The sequence below is a fragment of the Ambystoma mexicanum genome, chromosome 10 (assembly GCF_040938575.1).
Source record: "Ambystoma mexicanum isolate Mex_15411 chromosome 10, UKY_AmexF1_1, whole genome shotgun sequence".
Classification (NCBI taxonomy): Eukaryota; Metazoa; Chordata; class Amphibia; order Caudata; family Ambystomatidae; genus Ambystoma; species Ambystoma mexicanum.
The window spans coordinates 13,347,795-13,370,428 of NC_090932.1; the positions used below are offsets into that span (position 1 = coordinate 13,347,795).

Below are 22,634 nucleotides of genomic sequence, written 5' to 3' on the forward strand. Positions count from 1 at the left end.
CACAGCACTGCTCATGCAACAGGCCCAGCGACACAGACACCCATGCACTGCTTCATGACATACACAGCACTGTCCATGGAACAGGCCCAGCGACACATACGCGCATGCACAGCTTCATGCCTTACACAGCACTGTCCATGGAACAGGCCCAGCGACACATACGCGCATGCACTGCTTCATGACATAAACAGAACTGTCTCTGAAACAGGGCTGGTGACAAAGACGCTCATGCACTGCTTCATGTCATACACAGCACTGTCCATGGAACAGGACCAGCAACACAGACACCCATGCAGTGCTTCATGCCATACACAGCACTCCCCATGGAACAGGCCCAGCGACACATACGCTCATGCACTGCTTCATGACATAAACAGAACTGTCTCTGAAACAGGGCTGGTGACACTGATGCTCATGAACTGCTTCATGTCATACACAGCACTCTCCATTGAACAGGACCAGCGACAAAGACGCCCATGCCCAGCTTCATGCCTTACACAGCACTGCTCATGCAACAGGCCCAACAACACAGATGCCCATGCCCAGCTTCATGCCTTACACAGCACTGCTCATGCAACAAGCCCAGCGACACATGCCCTCATGCACTGCTTCATGCCATACACAGCACTGTCCATGGAACAGGCCCAGCGACACAGACGATCATGCACTGCTAAATGCCACCCACAGCACTGCACTGCTTTATGACATACACAACACTTCCCATGGAACAGGCCTAGCTACACACACACCCATGCAAAACCTCATCCCATACACAGCACTGTCCTTGGAACAGGGCCAGTGACACAGACACTCATTCACTGCTTCATGACATACACAGCACTGTCAATGGAACAGTCCCAACGTCACAGATGTTCATGCACTGCTTCATGCCATACACAGCACTGTCCATGGAAAAGGCCCATTGTCACAGATGTTCATGCACTCCTTCATGCCATACACAACACTGTCAATGGAAGAGGCCCAGCGACACAGAGGCTCATGCACTGCTTCATGTCATACACAGCACTGTCCATGGAACAGTCCCAGCGACACAGACAACCATGCACTGATCATGCCATACACAGCACAGTCCATGCAATAAGCCCAGCAACACAAACACCCATGCAAAACTTCATACCATACACGGCACTGTTCATGGAACAGGTCCAGCGACACAGACACCCGTGCACAGCTTCTTGCTATCCACAGCACTGCCCATGGAACAGGGCCAGTGACACAGATGCTCATGCACTGTTTCATTCCATACACAGCACTGTCCAATGAACAGGCCAAGCGACACAGACGCTCATACAGTGCTTCATGCCATGCACAGCACAGTCCATGCAACAGGCCCGGCAAAACAGACGCTCATGCACTGATTCATGCCATACACAGCACTGTCATGCAACAGGCCCAGAGGCACAGTTTCTCAAACTGCTTCATGCCATACACAGCACAGTCCATGCAACAGGCCCAGCAACACAGACACTCATGCGCTGCTTCATGCCATACACAGCACTGTCCATGCAACAGGATAAGTGACACAGGCACCCATGCACAGCTTCATGACATACACAGCACTGTCCATGGAACAGGCCCAGCAACGCAGACTCTCATGCACAGCTTCATGACATACACAGCACTGACCATGGAACAGGCACAGCTAAACAGAAGCTCATGCACAGCTTCATGACATACACAGCACTGTCCATGGAACAGGCCCAGCGACGCAGATGTTCATGCACAGCTTCATGACATACACAGCACTGTCCATGGAACAGGCCGAGCAACGCAGACTCTCATGCACAGCTTCATGACATACACAGCACTGTCCATGGAACAGGTCCAGTGACGCAGACGCTCATGAACTGCTTCATGCCATACACAGCACTGTCCATGGAACAGGCTGAGCGACACAGATGCTCATGTACTGCTTTATGCCATGCACAACACTGTCCATGGAACAGGCCCAGCGACACAGACACTCATGCACTGCTTCGTGAAATACATAGCACTGTCCATGGAACAGGGCCAGCGATTCAGACGCTCATGCACTGCTTCATGCCATACACAGCACTGTCCATGGAACAGGGCTGGTGACACAGACGCTCATGCACTGCTTCATGACATACACAGCACGGCCCATGGAACAGTCCCAGCGACACAGATGCTTATGCACAGCTTCATGACATACACAGAACTGTCAATGGAACAGGCCCAGCGACGCAGATGCTCATGCACTGCTTCATGCCATACACAGCCCTGTCCATGGAACAGGCCCAGCGACAAGGACGCCCATGCATTGCTTCATGCCATAAACAGCACTGTCCATGGAACAGGTCCAGTGACGCAGACGCTCATGAACTGCTTCATGCCATACACAGCACTGTCCATGGAACAGGCTGAGCGACACAGATGCTCATGCACTGCTTCATGCCATACACAGCACTGTCCATGGAACAGGGCTGGTGACACAGATGCTCATGCACTGCTTCGTGCCATACACAGCACTGTCCATGAAACAGGCCCAGCGACACAGACACTCATGCACTGCTTCGTGACATACATAGCACTGTCCATGGAACAGGGAAAGCGACACAGACGCTCATGCACTGCTTCATGCCATACACAGCACTGTCCATGGAACAGGGCTGGTGACACAGACGCTCATGCACTGCTTCATGCCATGCACAACACTGTCCATGGAACAGGCCCAGCGACACAGACTCTCACGCACTGCTTCATGACATACACAGCACTGTCCATGGAACAGGCCCAACGACACAGACGCTCATGCACTGCTTCATGACATACACAGCACTGTCCATGGAACAGGCCCACCGACACAGACACTCATGCACTGCTTCATGACATACACAGCACTGTCCATGGAACAGGCCCAACGACACAGATGCTCATGCACTGCTTCATGCCATACACAGCACTGTCCTGGAACGGACCCAGCGACACAGACACCCATTCACTGCCTCAAGCCATACACAGCACTGTCCATGGAACAGGCAAAGCGACACAGACGCTCATGCACTGCTTCATGCCATACACCGCACAGTCCATGGAACAGGCCCAGTGACACAGACTCTCACGCACTGCTTCATGACATACACAGCACTGTCCATGGAACAGGCCCAATGACAGACGGTCATGCACTGCTTTATGCCATGCACAACACTGTCCATGGAACAGGCCCAGCGACACAGACTCTCACGCACTGCTTCATGACATACACAGCACTGTCCATGGAACAGGCCCAGTGACACAGACTCTCACGCACTGCTTCATGACATACACAGCACTGTCCATGGAACAGGCCGAACGACACAGACGCTCATGCACTGCTTCATGCCATGCACAGCACTGTCCATGGAACAGGCCCAGCGACACAGATGCTCATGCACTGCTAAATGCCACCCACAGCACTGCACTGCTTCATGACATACACAGCACTGTCCATGGAACAGGGCCAGTGACACAGACACCCATGCACTGCTTCATGACATACACAACACTTCCCATGGAACAGGACTAGCTACACACACACCCATGCAAAACGTCATCCCATACACAGCACTGTCCTTGGAACAGGGCCAGTGAAACAGACACTCATGCACTGCTTCATGACATACACAGTACTGTCAATGGAACAAGCCCAGCGACACAGACGCGCATGCACTGCTTCATGTCATACACAACACTGTCCATGGAACAGTCCCAACATCACAGAGTTTCATGCACTGCTTCATGCCATACACAGCACTGTCCATGAAAAAGTCCCAACATCACAGATGTTCATGCACTCCTTCATGCCATACACAGCACTGTCAATGGAAGAAGCCCAGCGACACAGACGCTCATGCACTGCTTCATTCCATACACAGCACTGTCCATGCAATAAGCCCACTAACACAAACACCCATGCAAATCTTCATACCATACACGGCACTGTCCATGGAACAGGCCCAAGGACACAGACACCCATGCACTGCTTCATGTCATGCACAGCACTGCCCATGGAACAGGCCAAGCGACACAGACGCTCATACACTGCTTCATGCCATGCACAACACTGTTCATGGAAGAGGCCCAGCGACACAGACGCTCATAAACTGCTTCATGCCATGCACAACACTGTCCATGGAACAGGCCCAACGACACAGACGCTCATGCACTGCTTCATGACATACACAGCACTGTCCATGGAACAGGCCCGTCGTCACAGACACCCATGCACTGCTTCATGCCATGCACAGCACTGCCCATTGAACAGGCCCAGCAAAACAGATGTTCATGCACTGCTTCATGACATACACAGCACTGTCCATGCAACAGGCCCAATGACGCAGACTCTCATGCACGTCTTCATGCCATCCACTGCATTGTCCATGGAACAGACCCAGAGACACAGACACCCCTGCACAGCGTCCTGCCATACACAGCAATGTCCACTGAACAGGCCCAGCGACACAGACACCCATGCACAGCCTCCTGCCATACACAGCACTGTCCATGGAACATGCCCAACGACACAGACACCCATGCAAAACTACAAGCCACACACAGCACTGTCCATGGAACAGGCCCAGCAACACAGACGCTCATGCACTACTTCATGCCATACTCCGCACTGTCCATGGAAGAGGCCCAGCGACACAGGCACCCATGCAAAACTTCATGCCATACACAGCACTGTCCATGCAACAGGCACAGCGACGCAGCCGCTCATGCATTGCTTCATGTCATACACAGCACTGTCCATGGAATAGGCCCAGAGATACAGACACCCATGCACAGCATCCTGCCATACACATCACTCCCCATGGAACAGGCCCAGCGACACAGACGCCCATGTACAGCTTCATGCCTTAAACATCACTGTCCATGGAATAGGACCAGCGACACTGACACCCATTCACAGCTTCTTGCCATACACAGCACTATCCATGGAACAAGCCCAGCAACACAGACGCTCATGCACTTCTTCATGCCATACACAGCACTGTCCATGGAACAGGCCCAGAGACGCAGATGCTCATGCACAGCTTCATGACATACACAGCACTGTCCATGGAACAGGCCGAGCAACGCAGACTCTCATGTACAGCTTCATGACATACACAGCACTGTCCATGGAACAGGTCCAGTGACGCAGACGCTCATGAACTGCTTCATGCCATACACAGCACTGTCCATGGAACAGGCTGAGCGACACAGATGCTCATGCACTGCTTCATGCCATGCACAACACTGTCCATGGAACAGGCCCAGCGACACAGACACTCATGCACTGCTTCGTGACATACATAGCACTGTCCATGGAACAGGGCCAGCGACACAGATGCTCATGCACTGCTTCATGCCATACACAGCACTGTCCATGGAACAGGGCTGGTGACACAGACGCTCATGCACTGCTTCATGACATACACAGCACGGCCCATGGAACAGTCCCAGCGACACATATGCTTATGCACAGCTTCATGACATACACAGCACTGTCCATGGAACAGGCCCAGCGACGCAGATGCTCATGCACTGCTTCATGCAATACACAGCACTGTCCATGCAACAGGCCCAGCGAGACAGATGCTCATGCAGTGCATCATGTCATACACAGCACTGTCCATGGAACAGGCCCAGTGACACAGACACCCATGCAAAACTTCATGACATACACAGCACTGTCCATGGAACAGTCCCAGCAACACAGACGCTCATGCACTGCTTCATGCCATACACAGCACTGTCCATGCAACAGGCCCACTGACGCAGACGCTCATGCACTGCGTCATGCCATACACACCACTGTCCATGGAACAGACCCAGAGACGCAGACACTCATGCACTGCTTCATGACATACACAGCACTGCCCATTGAACAGGCCCAGTGACACAGACGCTCATGCACTGCTTCATGACTTACACAGCACTGTCTGTGAAACAGGGCTGGTGACACAGACGCTCATGCACTGCTTCATGTCATACACAGCACTGTCCATGGAACAGGACCAGCGACACAGACGCCCATGCAAAACATCATACATACACAGCACTTTCCATGGAAGAGGCCAGTGACACAGAGGCCCATGCACAGCTTCTTGCCATCAACAGCACTGTCCATGGAACAGGCCCAGTGACGCAGAAGCTCATGCACTGCTTCATGACATACACAGCACTGTCCATGGAACAGGCCCAAGTACACAGACACCCATGCACTGCTTCATGCCATGCACAGCACTGCCCATTGAACAGGCCCAGCGGCACAGACTCTCACGCACTGCTTCATGACATACACAGCACTGTCCATGGAACAGGCCCAACGACACAGACGCTCATGCACTGCTTCATGACATACACAGCACTGTCCATGGAACAGGCCCAAGGACACAGATGCTCATGCACTGCTTCATGCCATGCACAACACTGTCCATGGAACAGGCCCAGCGACACAGACTCTCACACACTGCTTCATGACATACAGAGCACTGTCCATGGAACAGGCCCAACGACACAGACGCACATGCACTGCTTCATGACATACACAGCACTGTCCATGGATTAGGCCCGTCGTCACAGACACCCATGCACTGCTTCATGCCATGCACAACACTGCCCATTGAACAGGCCCAGCGACACAGACGCTCAGGCACTGCTTCATGACATACACAGCACTGTCCATGGAACAGGCCCAAGGACACAGATGCTCATGCACTGCTTCATGCCATGCACAACACTGTCCATGGAACAGGCCCAGCGACACAGAAGCTCATACACTGCTTCATGCCATGAACAACACTGTCCATGGAACAGGCCCAGCGACACAGAATCTCACGCACTGCTTCATGACATACCCAGCACTGTCCATGGAACAGGACCAACGATACAGGCGCTCATGCAATGTTTTATGACATACACAGCACTGTCCATGGAACAGGCCCGTCGTCACAGACGCCCATGCACTGCTTCATGCCATACACAACACTGTCCATGGAACAGGCCCAGCGACACAGACTCTCATACACTGCTTCATGCAATGCACAACACTGTCCATGGAACAGGCCCAGCGACACAGACTCTCACGCACTGCTTCATGACATACACAGCACTGTCCATGGAACAGGCCCAATGACACAGATGCTCATGCACTGCTTCATGACATACACATAACTGTCCATGGAACAGGCCCAAGGACACAGATGCTCATGCAATGCTTCATGCCATGCACAACACTGTCCATGGAACAGGCCCAGCGACACAGACTCTCACACACTGCTTCATGACATACAGAGCACTGTCCATGGAACAGGCCCAACGACACAGACGCACATGCACTGCTTCATGACATACACAGCACTGTCCATGGAACAGGCCCGTCGTCACAGACACCCATGCACTGCTTCATGCCATGCACAACACTGCTCATTGAACAGGCCCAGCGACACAGACGCTCATGCACTGCTTCATGACATACACAGCACTGTCCATGGAACAGGCCCAAGGACACAGATGCTCATGCACTGCTTCATACCATGCACAACACTGTCCATGGAACAGGCCCAGCGACACAGACGCTCATACACTGCTTCATGCCATGCACAACACTGTCCATGGAACAGGCCCAGCGACACAGACTCTCACGCACTGCTTCATGACATACACAGCACTGTCCATTGAACAGGCCCAGCGACACAGACGCTCATGCACTGCTTCATGACATACACAGCACTGTCCATGCAACAGGCCCAATGACGCAGGCTCTCATGCACTTCTTCATGCCATCCACTGCACTGTCCATGGAACAGACCCAGAGACACAGTCACCCATGCACAGCGTCCTGCTATACACAGCAATGTCCACTGAACAGGCCCAGAGACACAGACACCCATGCACAGCCTCCTGCCACACACAGCACTGTCCATGGAACAGGCCCAGCGACACAGACGCTCATGCACTACTTCATGCCATACTCAGCACTGTCCATGGAAGAGGCCCAGCAACACAGGCGACCATGCATTGCTTCATGTCATACACAGCACTGTCCATGGAATAGGCCCAGAGATACAGACACCCATGCACAGTATCCTGCCATACGCAGCACTGTCCATTGAACATGCCCAGCGACACAGACACCCATGCACAGCTTCCTGACAGACACAACGCTGTCCATGGAACAGGGCCGGTGACACAGACGCTCATGCACTGTTTCATGCCATACACAGCAGTGTCCATGGAACAGGTCCAGTGACACACACACTCATGCACTGTTTCATGCCATGCACAGCATTGCCCATGGAACAGTCCCAGTGATACAGACGCTCATGCACTGCATCCTGCCATACACAGCACTGTCCATGGAACAGGACCAGCGACACAGACACCCATGCACAGCATCCTGCCATACGCAGCACTGTCCATTGAACATGCCCAGCGACACAGACACCCATGCACAGCTTCATGACAGACACAACGCTGTCCATGGAACAGGGCCGGTGACACAGACGCTCATGCACTGTTTCATGCCATACACAGCACTGTCCATGGAACAGGACCAGCGACACTGCACCCATGCACTGCGTCATGCCATACACAGCACTGTCCATGGAACAGGCACAGCGACACAACTGCTCATGCACTGCTTCATGCCATCCACAGCACTGTACATGGAACAGGCCTAGCGACACAGATGGTCATGCACTGTTTCATGCCATGCACAGCACTGCCCATTGAACAGGCCCAGCGACACAGATGCTCAAGCACTGCTTCATGACTTACACAGCACTGTCTGTGAAACAGGGCTGGTGACACAGACGCTCATGCACTGCTTCAAGTCATACACAGCACTGTCCATGGAACAGGACCAGCGGCACAGACGCCCATGCAAAACTTCATACCATACACAGCTCTTTCCATGGAACAGGCCAGTGACACAGAGGCCCATGTACAGCTTCTTGCCATCAACAGCACTGTCCCTGGAACAGGCTCAGCGACACAGACGCTTATGCACTGCTTCATGCTATACACAGCACTGTCTATGGAACAGGGCCGGTGACACAGAAGCTCATGCACTGCTTCATGCCATACACAACACTGTCCATGAAACAGGCCTAGCGACACAGACCCTCATGCACTGCTTCATGTCATACACAGCACTGTCCATGGAAAAGACTCAGTGACACAGACACCCATGCAAAACTTCATGCCATACACAGCGCTGTCCATGGAACAGGCCCAGCAACACAGACACAAATGCACTGCTTCATGAAATACACAGCACTGTCCATGAAACAGGCCCAGTGACACAGACACTCATGCACTGCTTCGTGACATACATAGCACTGTCCATGGAACAGGGAAAGCGACACAGACGCTCATGCACTGCTTCATGCCATACACAGCACTGTCCATGGAACAGGGCTGGTGACACAGACGCTCATGCACTGCTTCATGCCATGCACAACACTGTCCATGGAACAGGCCCAGCGACACAGACTCTCACGCACTGCTTCATGACATACACAGCACTGTCCATGGAACAGGCCCAACGACACAGACGCTCATGCACTGCTTCATGACATACACAGCACTGTCCATGGAACAGGCCCACCGACACAGACACTCATGCACTGCTTCATGACATACACAGCACTGTCCATGGAACAGGCCCAACGACACAGATGCTCATGCACTGCTTCATGCCATACACAGCACTGTCCTGGAACGGACCCAGCGACACAGACACCCATTCACTGCCTCAAGCCATACACAGCACTGTCCATGGAACAGGCAAAGCGACACAGACGCTCATGCACTGCTTCATGCCATACACCGCACAGTCCATGGAACAGGCCCAGTGACACAGACTCTCACGCACTGCTTCATGACATACACAGCACTGTCCATGGAACAGGCCCAATGACAGACGGTCATGCACTGCTTCATGCCATGCACAACACTGTCCATGGAACAGGCCCAGCGACACAGACTCTCACGCACTGCTTCATGACATACACAGCACTGTCCATGGAACAGGCCCAGTGACACAGACTCTCACGCACTGCTTCATGACATACACAGCACTGTCCATGGAACAGGCCGAACGACACAGACGCTCATGCACTGCTTCATGCCATGCACAGCACTGTCCATGGAACAGGCCCAGCGACACAGATGCTCATGCACTGCTAAATGCCACCCACAGCACTGCACTGCTTCATGACATACACAGCACTGTCCATGGAACAGGGCCAGTGACACAGACACCCATGCACTGCTTCATGACATACACAACACTTCCCATGGAACAGGACTAGCTACACACACACCCATGCAAAACGTCATCCCATACACAGCACTGTCCTTGGAACAGGGCCAGTGAAACAGACACTCATGCACTGCTTCATGACATACACAGTACTGTCAATGGAACAAGCCCAGCGACACAGACGCGCATGCACTGCTTCATGTCATACACAACACTGTCCATGGAACAGTCCCAACATCACAGAGTTTCATGCACTGCTTCATGCCATACACAGCACTGTCCATGAAAAAGTCACAACATCACAGATGTTCATGCACTCCTTCATGCCATACACAGCACTGTCAATGGAAGAAGCCCAGCGACACAGACGCTCATGCACTGCTTCATGCCTTACACAGCACTGTCCATGCAATAAGCCCACTAACACAAACACCCATGCAAATCTTCATACCATACACGGCACTGTCCATGGAACAGGCCCAAGGACACAGACACCCATGCACTGCTTCATGTCATGCACAGCACTGCCCATGGAACAGGCCAAGCGACACAGACCCTCATACACTGCTTCATGCCATGCACAACACTGTTCATGGAAGAGGCCCAGCGACACAGACGCTCATAAACTGCTTCATGCCATGCACAACACTGTCCATGGAACAGGCCCAACGACACAGACGCTCATGCACTGCTTCATGACATACACAGCACTGTCCATGGAACAGGCCCGTCGTCACAGACACCCATGCACTGCTTCATGCCATGCACAGCACTGCCCATTGAACAGGCCCAGCAAAACAGATGTTCATGCACTGCTTCATGACATACACAGCACTGTCCATGCAACAGGCCCAATGACGCAGACTCTCATGCACGTCTTCATGCCATCCACTGCATTGTCCATGGAACAGACCCAGAGACACAGACACCCCTGCACAGCATCCTGCCATACACAGCAATGTCCACTGAACAGGCCCAGCGACACAGACACCCATGCACAGCCTCCTGCCATACACAGCACTGTCCATGGAACATGCCCAACGACACAGACACCCATGCAAAACTACAAGCCACACACAGCACTGTCCATGGAACAGGCCCAGCAACACAGATGCTCATGCACTACTTCATGCCATACTCCGCACTGTCCATGGAAGAGGCCCAGCGACACAGGCACCCATGCAAAACTTCATGCCATACACAGCACTGTCCATGCAACAGGCACAGCGACGCAGCCGCTCATGCATTGCTTCATGTCATACACAGCACTGTCCATGGAATAGGCCCAGAGATACAGACACCCATGCACAGCATCCTGCCATACACATCACTCCCCATGGAACAGGCCCAGCGACACAGACGCCCATGTACAGCTTCATGCCTTAAACATCACTGTCCATGGAATAGGACCAGCGACACTGACACCCATTCACAGCTTCTTGCCATACACAGCACTATCCATGGAACAAGCCCAGCAACACAGACGCTCATGCACTTCTTCATGCCATACACAGCACTGTCCATGGAACAGGCCCAGAGACGCAGATGCTCATGCACAGCTTCATGACATACACAGCACTGTCCATGGAACAGGCCGAGCAACGCAGACTCTCATGTACAGCTTCATGACATACACAGCACTGTCCATGGAACAGGTCCAGTGACGCAGACGCTCATGAACTGCTTCATGCCATACACAGCACTGTCCATGGAACAGGCTGAGCGACACAGATGCTCATGCACTGCTTCATGCCAGGCACAACACTGTCCATGAAACAGGCCCAGCGACACAGACACTCATGCACTGCTTCGTGACATACATAGCACTGTCCATGGAACAGGGCCAGCGACACAGTTGCTCATGCACTGCTTCATGCCATACACAGCACTGTCCATGGAACAGGGCTGGTGACACAGACGCTCATGCACTGCTTCATGACATACACAGCACGGCCCATGGAACAGTCCCAGCGACACATATGCTTATGCACAGCTTCATGACATACACAGCACTGTCCATGGAACAGGCCCAGCGACGCAGATGTTCATGCACTGCTTCATGCAATACACAGCACTGTCCATGCAACAGGCCCAGCGAGACAGATGCTCATGCAGTGCATCATGTCATACACAGCACTGTCCATGGAACAGGCCCAGTGACACAGACACCCATGCAAAACTTCATGACATACACAGCACTGTCCATGGAACAGTCCCAGCAACACAGACGCACATGCACTGCTTCATGGCATACACAGCACTGTCCATGCAACAGGCCCACTGACGCAGACGGTCATGCACTGCGTCATGCCATACACACCACTGTCCATGGAACAGACCCAGAGACGCAGACACTCATGCACTGTTTCATGACATACACAGCACTGCCCATTGAACAGGCCCAGCGACACAGACGCTCATGCACTGCTTCATGACTTACACAGCACTGTCTGTGAAACAGGGCTGGTGACACAGACGCTCATGCACTGCTTCATGTCATACACAGCACTGTCCATGGAACAGGACCAGCGACACAGACGCCCATGCAAAACATCATACATACACAGCACTTTCCATGGAAGAGGCCAGTGACACAGAGGCCCATGCACAGCTTCTTGCCATCAACAGCACTGTCCATGGAACAGGCCCAGTGACACAGAAGCTCATGCACTGCTTCATGACATACACAGCACTGTCCATGGAACAGGCCCAAGTACACAGACACCCATGCACTGCTTCATGCCATGCACAGCACTGCCCATTGAACAGGCCCAGCGGCACAGACTCTCACGCACTGCTTCATGACATACACAGCACTGTCCATGGAACAGGCCCAACGACACAGACGCTCATGCACTGCTTCATGACATACACAACACTGTCCATGGAACAGGCCCAAGGACACAGATGCTCATGCACTGCTTCATGCCATGCACAACACTGTCCATGGAACAGGCCCAGCGACACAGACTCTCACACACTGCTTCATGACATACAGAGCACTGTCCATGGAACAGGCCCAACGACACAGACGCACATGCACTGCTTCATGACATACACAGCACTGTCCATGGATTAGGCCCGTCGTCACAGACACCCATGCACTGCTTCATGCCATGCACAACACTGCCCATTGAACAGGCCCAGCGACACAGACGCTCATGCACTGCTTCATGACATACACAGCACTGTCCATGGAACAGGCCCAAGGACACAGATGCTCATGCACTGCTTCATGCCATGCACAACACTGTCCATGGAACAGGCCCAGCGACACAGAAGCTCATACACTGCTTCATGCCATGAACAACACTGTCCATGGAACAGGCCCAGCGACACAGAATCTCACGCACTGCTTCATGCAATGCACAACACTGTCCATGGAACAGGCCCAGCGACACAGACTCTCACGCACTGCTTCATGACATACACAGCACTGTCCATGGAACAGGCCCAATGACACAGATGCTCATGCACTGCTTCATGACATACACATAAATGTCCATGGAACAGGCCCAAGGACACAGATGCTGATGCAATGCTTCATGCCATGCACAACACTGTCCATGGAACAGGCCTAGCGACACAGACTCTCACACACTGCTTCATGACATACAGAGCACTGTCCATGGAACAGGCCCAACGACACAGACGCACATGCACTGCTTCATGACATACACAGCACTGTCCATGGAACAGGCCCGTCGTCACAGACACCCATGCACTGCTTCATGCCATGCACAACACTGCCCATTGAACAGGCCCAGCGACACAGACGCTCATGCACTGCTTCATGAGATACACAGCACTGTCCATGCAACAGGCCCAATGACGCAGACTCTCATGCACTTCTTCATGCCATCCACTGCACTGTCCATGGAACAGACCCAGAGACACAGTCACCCATGCACAGCGTCCTGCTATACACAGCAATGTCCACTGAACAGGCCCAGAGACACAGACACCCATGCACAGCCTCCTGCCACACACAGCACTGTCCATGGAACAGGCCCAGCGACACAGACGCTCATGCACTACTTCATGCCATACTCAGCACTGTCCATGGAAGAGGCCCAGCAACACGGGCGACCATGCAAAACCTCATGCCATACACAGCACTGTCCATGCAACAGGCACAGCGACGCAGCCACTCATGCATTACTTCATGTCATACACAGCACTGTCCATGGAATAGGCCCAGAGATACAGACACCCATGCACAGCATCCTGCCATACGCAGCACTGTCCATTGAACATGCCCAGCGACACAGACACCCATGCACAGCTTTATGACAGACACAACGCTGTCCATGGAACAGGGCCGGTGACACAGACGCTCATGCACTGTTTCATGCCATACACAGCAGTGTCCATGGAACAGGTCCAGTGACACACACACTCATGCACTGTTTCATGCCATGCACAGCATTGCCCATGGAACAGTCCCAGTGACACAGACGCTCATGCACTGCATCCTGCCATACACAGCACTGTCCATGGAACAGGACCAGCGACACAGACACCCATGCACTGCGTCATGCCATACACAGCACTGTCCATGGAACAGGCACAGCGACACAACTGCTCATGCACTGCTTCATGCCATCCACAGCACTGTACATGGAACAGGCCTAGCGACACAGATGGTCATGCACTGTTTCATGCCATGCACAGCACTGCCCATTGAACAGGCCCAGCGACACAGATGCTCAAGCACTGCTTCATGACTTACACAGCACTGTCTGTGAAACAGGGCTGGTGACACAGACGCTCATGCACTGCTTCAAGTCATACACAGCACTGTCCATGGAACAGGACCAGCGGCACAGACGCCCATGCAAAACTTCATACCATACACAGCTCTTTCCATGGAACAGGCCAGTGACACAGAGGCCCATGTACAGCTTCTTGCCATCAACAGCACTGTCCCTGGAACAGGCTCAGCGACACAGACGCTCATGCACTGCTTCATGCCATACACAGCACTGTCTATGGAACAGGGCCGGTGACACAGAAGCTCATGCACTGCTTCATGCCATACACAACACTGTCCATGAAACAGGCCTAGCGACACAGACCCTCATGCACTGCTTCATGTCATACACAGCACTGTCCATGGAAAAGACTCAGTGACACAGACACCCATGCAAAACTTCATGCCATACACAGCGCTGTCCATGGAACAGGCCCAGCAACACAGACACAAATGCACTGCTTCATGAAATACACAGCACTGTCCATGGAACAGGGCCGGTGACACAGAAGCTCATGCACTGCTTCATGCCATACACAACACTGTCCATGGAACAGGCCCAGCGACACAGACACCCATGCAAAACTTCATGTCATACACAGCACTGTCCATGAAACAGGCCCAGCGACACAGACGCTCATGCACTGCTTCATGTCATACACATCATTGTCCATGGAACAGGCCCGTCGTCACAGACACCCATGCAATGCTTCATGCCATGGACAACATTGCCCATTGAACAGGCCCAGCGACACAGACGCTCATGCACTGCTTCATGACACACACAGCACTATCCATGGAACAGGCCCAATGACACAGATGCTCATGCACTGCTTCATGCCATGCACAACACTGTCCATGGAACAGGCCCAGCGACACAGACGCTCATACACTGCTTTGTGAAATACATAGCACTGTCCATGGAACAGGGCCAGCGATTCAGACGCTCATGCACTGCTTCATGACACACACAGCACTATCCATGGAACAGGCCCAATGACACAGATGCTCATGCACTGCTTCATGCCATACACAGCACTGTCCATGGAACAGGCTGAGCGACACAGATGCTCATGTACTGCTTCATGCCATGCACAACACTGTCCATGGAACAGGCCCAGCGACACAGACACTCATGCACTGCTTCGTGAAATACATAGCACTGTCCATGGAACAGGGCCAGCGATTCAGACGCTCATGCACTGCTTCATGCCATACACAGCACTGTCCATGGAACAGGGCTGGTGACACAGACGCTCATGCACTGCTTCATGACATACACAGCACGGCCCATGGAACAGTCCCAGCGACACAGATGCTTATGCACAGCTTCATGACATACACAGCACTGTCCATGGAACAGGCCCAGCGACGCAGATGCTCATGCACTGCTTCATGCCATACACAGCCCTGTCCATGGAACAGGCCCAGCGACAAGGACGCCCATGCATTGCTTCATGCCATAAACAGCACTGTCCATGGAACAGGTCCAGTGACGCAGACGCTCACGAACTGCTTCATGCCATACACAGCACTGTCCATGGAACAGGCTGAGCGACACAGATGCTCATGCACTGCTTCATGCCATACACAGCACTGTCCATGGAACAGGGCTGGTGACACAGATGCTCATGCACTGCTTCATGCCATACACAGCACTGTCCATGAAACAGGTCCAGCGACACAGACACTCATGCACTGCTTCGTGACATACATAGCACTGTCCATGGAACAGGGAAAGCGACACAGACGCTCATGCACTGCTTCATGCCATACACAGCACTGTCCATGGAACAGGGCTGGTGACACAGACGCTCATGCACTGCTTCATGCCATGCACAACACTGTCCATGGAACAGGCCCAGCGACACAGACTCTCACGCACTGCTTCATGACATACACAGCACTGTCCATGGAACAGGCCCAACGACACAGACGCTCATGCACTGCTTCATGACATACACAGCACTGTCCATGGAACAGGCCCACCGACACAGACACTCATGCACTGCTTCATGACATACACAGCACTGTCCATGGAACAGGCCCAACGACACAGATGCTCATGCACTGCTTCATGCCATACACAGCACTGTCCTGGAACGGACCCAGCGACACAGACACCCATTCACTGCCTCAAGCCATACACAGCACTGTCCATGGAACAGGCAAAGCGACACAGACGCTCATGCACTGCTTCATGCCAGACACCGCACAGTCCATGGAACAGGCCCAGTGACACAGACTCTCACGCACTGCTTCATGACATACACAGCACTGTCCATGGAACAGGCCCAATGACAGACGGTCATGCACTGCTTCATGCCATGCACAACACTGTCCATGGAACAGGCCCAGCGACACAGACTCTCACGCACTGCTTCATGACATACACAGCACTGTCTATGGAACAGGCCCAGTGACACAGACTCTCACGCACTGCTTCATGACATACACAGCACTTTCCATGGAACAGGCCGAACGACACAGACGCTCATGCACTGCTTCATGCCATGCACAGCACTGTCCATGGAACAGGCCCAGCGACACAGATGCTCATGCACTGCTAAATGCCACCCACAGCACTGCACTGCTTCATGACATACACAGCACTGTCCATGGAACAGGGCCAGTGACACAGACACCCATGCACTGCTTAATGACATACACAACACTTCCCATGGAACAGGACTAGCTACACACACACCCATGCAAAACGTCATCCCATACACAGCACTGTCCTTGGAACAGGGCCAGTGAAACAGACACTCATGCACTGCTTCATGACATACACAGTACTGTCAATGGAACAAGCCCAGCGACACAGACGCGCATGCACTGCTTCATGTCATACACAACACTTTCCATGGAACAGTCCCAACATCACAGAGTTTCATGCACTGCTTCATGCCATACACAGCACTGTCCATGAAAAAGTCCCAACATCACAGATGTTCATGCACTCCTTCATGCCATACACAGCACTGTCAATGGAAGAAGCCCAGCGACACAGACGCTCATGCACTGCTTCATGCCATACACAGCACTGTCCATGCAATAAGCCCACTAACACAAACACCCATGCAAATCTTCATACCATACACGGCACTGTCCATGGAACAGGCCCAAGGACACAGACACCCATGCACTGCTTCATGTCATGCACAGCACTGCCCATGGAACAGGCCAAGCGACACAGACGCTCATACACTGCTTCATGCCATGCACAACACTGTTCATGGAAGAGGCCCAGCGACACAGACGCTCATAAACTGCTTCATGCCATGCACAACACTGTCCATGGAACAGGCCCAACGACACAGACGCTCATGCACTGCTTCATGACATACACAGCACTGTCCATGGAACAGGCCCGTCGTCACAGACACCCATGCACTGCTTCATGCCATGCACAGCACTGCCCATTGAACAGGCCCAGCAAAACAGATGTTCATGCACTGCTTCATGACATACACAGCACTGTCCATGCAACAGGCCCAATGACGCAGACTCTCATGCACGTCTTCATGCCATCCACTGCATTGTCCATGGAACAGACCCAGAGACACAGACACCCCTGCACAGCGTCCTGCCATACACAGCAATGTCCACTGAACAGGCCCAGCGACACAGACACCCATGCACAGCCTCCTGCCATACACAGCACTGTCCATGGAACATGCCCAACGACACAGACACCCATGCAAAACTACAAGCCACACACAGCACTGTCCATGGAACAGGCCCAACAACACAGACGCTCATGCACTACTTCATGCCATACTCCGCACTGTCCATGGAAGAGGCCCAGCGACACAGGCACCCATGAAAAACTTCATGCCATACACAGCACTGTCCATGCAACAGGCACAGCGACGCAGCCGCTCATGCATTCCTTCATGTCATACACAGCACTGTCCATGGAATAGGCCCAGAGATACAGACACCCATGCACAGCATCCTGCCATACACATCACTCCCCATGGAACAGGCCCAGCGACACAGACGCCCATGCACAGCTTCATGCCTTAAACATCACTGTCCATGGAATAGGACCAGCGACACTGACACCCATTCACAGCTTCTTGCCATACACAGCACTATCCATGGAACAAGCCCAGCAACACAGACGCTCATGCACTTCTTCATGCCATACACAGCACTGTCCATGGAACAGGCCCAGAGACGCAGATGCTCATGCACAGCTTCATGACATACACAGCACTGTCCATGGAACAGGCCGAGCAACGCAGACTCTCATGTACAGCTTCATGACATACACAGCACTGTCCATGGAACAGGTCCAGTGACACAGACGCTCATGAACTGCTTCATGCCATACACAGCACTGTCCATGGAACAGGCTGAGCGACACAGATGCTCATGCACTGCTTCATGCCATGCACAACACTGTCCATGGAACAGGCCCAGCGGCACAGACACTCATGCACTGCTTCGTGACATACATAGCACTGTCCATGGAACAGGGCCAGCGACACAGATGCTCATGCACTGCTTCATGCCATACACAGCACTGTCCATGGAACAGGGCTGGTGACACAGACGCTCATGCACTGCTTCATGACATACACAGCACGGCCCATGGAACAGTCCCAGCGACACATATGCTTATGCACAGCTTCATGACATACACAGCACTGTCCATGGAACAGGCCCAGCGACGCAGATGCTCATGCACTGCTTCATGCAATACACAGCACTGTCCATGCAACAGGCCCAGTGAGACAGATGCTCATGCAGTGCATCATGTCATACACAGCACTGTCCATGGAACAGGCCCAGTGACACAGACACCCATGCAAAACTTCATGACATACACAGCACTGTCCATGGAACAGTCCCCGCAACACAGACGCACATGCACTGCTTCATGCCATACACAGCACTGTCCATGCAACAGGCCCACTGACGCAGACGCTCATGCACTGCGTCATGCCATACACACCACTGTCCATGGAACAGACCCAGAGACGCAGACACTCATGCACTGCTTCATGACATACACAGCACTGCCCATTGAACAGGCCCAGCGACACAGACGCTCATGCACTGCTTCATGACTTACACAGCACTGTCTGTGAAACAGGGCTGGTGACACAGACATTCATGCACTGCTTCATGTCATACACAGCACTGTCCATGGAACAGGACCAGCGACACAGACGCCCATGCAAAACATCATACATACACAGCACTTTCCATGGAAGAGGCCAGTGACACAGAGGCCCATGCACAGCTTCTTGCCATCAACAGCACTGTCCATGGAACAGGCCCAGTGACACAGAAGCTCATGCACTGCTTCATGACATACACAGCACTGTCCATGGAACAGGCCCAAGTACACAGACACCCATGCACTGCTTCATGCCATGCACAGCACTGCCCATTGAACAGGCCCAGCGGCACAGACTCTCACGCACTGCTTCATGACATACACAGCACTGTCCATGGAACAGGCCCAACGACACAGACGCTCATGCACAGCTTCATGACATACACAGCACTGTCCATGGAACAGGCCCAAGGACACAGATGCTCATGCACTGCTTCATGCCATGCACAACACTGTCCATGGAACAGGTCCAGCAACACAGACTCTCACACACTGCTTCATGACATACAGAGCACTATCCATGGAACAGGCCCAACGACACAGACGCACATGCACTGCTTCATGACATACACAGCACTGTCCATGGATTAGGCCCGTCGTCACAGACACCCATGCACTGCTTCATGCCATGCACAACACTGCCCATTGAACAGGCCCAGCGACACAGACGCTCATGCACTGCTTCATGACATACACAGCACTGTCCATGGAACAGGCCCAAGGACACAGATGCTCATGCACTGCTTCATGCCATGCACAACACTGTCCATGGAACAGGCCCAGCGACACAGAAGCTCATACACTGCTTCATGCCATGCACAACACTGTCCATGGAACAGGCCCAGCGACACAGAATCTCACGCACTGCTTCATGACATACACAGCACTGTCCATGGAACAGGACCAACGATACAGGCGCTCATGCAATGTTTCATGACATACACAGCACTGTCCATGGAACAGGCCCGTCATCACAGACGCCCATGCACTGCTTCATGCCATACACAACACTGTCCATGGAACAGGCCCAGCGACACAGACTCTCATACACTGCTTCATGCAATGCACAACACTGTCCATGGAACAGGCCCAGCGACACAGACTCTCACGCACTGCTTCATGACATACACAGCACTGTCCATGGAACAGGCCCAATGACACAGATGCTCATGCACTGCTTCATGACATACACATAACTGTCCATGGAACAGGCCCAAGGACACAGATGCTCATGCAATGCTTCATGCCATGCACAACACTGTCCATGGAACAGGCCCAGCGACACAGACTCTCACACACTGCTTCATGACATACAGAGCACTGTCCATGGTACAGGCCCAACGACACAGACGCACATGCACTGCTTCATGACATACACAGCACTGTCCATGGAACAGGCTCGTCGTCACAGACACCCATGCACTGCTTCATGCCATGCACAACACTGCTCATTGAACAGGCCCAGCGACACAGACGCTCATGCACTGCTTCATGACATACACAGCACTGTCCATGGAACAGGCCCAAGGACACAGATGCTCATGCACTGCTTCATACCATGCACAACACTGTCCATGGAACAGGCCCAGCGACACAGACGCTCATACACTGCTTCATGCCATGCACAACACTGTCCATGGAACAGGCCCAGCGACACAGACTCTCACGCACTGCTTCATGACATACACAGCACTGTCCATTGAACAGGCCCAGCGACACAGACGCTCATGCACTGCTTCATGACATACACAGCACTGTCCATGCAACAGGCCCAATGACGCAGACTCTCATGCACTTCTTCATGCCATCCACTGCACTGTCCATGGAACAGACCAAGAGACACAGTCACCCATGCACAGCGTCCTGCTATGCACAGCAATGTCCACTGAACAGGCCCAGAGACACAGACACCCATGCACAGCCTCCTGCCACACACAGCACTGTCCATGGAACAGGCCCAGCGACACAGACGCTCATGCACTACTTCATGCCATACTCAGCACTGTCCATGGAAGAGGCCCAGCAACACAGGCGACCATGCAAAACTTCATGCCATACACAGCACTGTCCATGCAACAGGCACAGCGACGCAGCCACTCATGCATTGCTTCATGTCATACACAGCACTGTCCATGGAATAGGCCCAGAGATACAGACACCCATGCACAGCATCCTGCCATACGCAGCACTGTCCATTGAACATGCCCAGCGACACAGACACCCATGCACAGCTTCATGACAGACACAACGCTGTCCATGGAACAGGGCCGGTGACACAGACGCTCATGCACTGTTTCATGCCATACACAGCAGTGTCCATGGAACAGGTCCAGTGACACACACACTCATGCACTGTTTCATGCCATGCACAGCATTGCCCATGGAACAGTCCCAGTGACACAGACGCTCATGCACTGCATCCTGCCATACACAGCACTGTCCATGGAACAGGACCAGCGACACAGACACCC

General features: G+C 53.0%; 1 protein-coding gene across 2 annotated transcripts in view; it reads left to right on the top strand.

The window, feature by feature from the left end:
- Positions 1-22,634, top strand: part of LOC138491101 (probable cation-transporting ATPase 13A4) — a 978,968-nt gene that overhangs the window by 52,250 nt on the left and 904,084 nt on the right. The window lies entirely within an intron of this gene.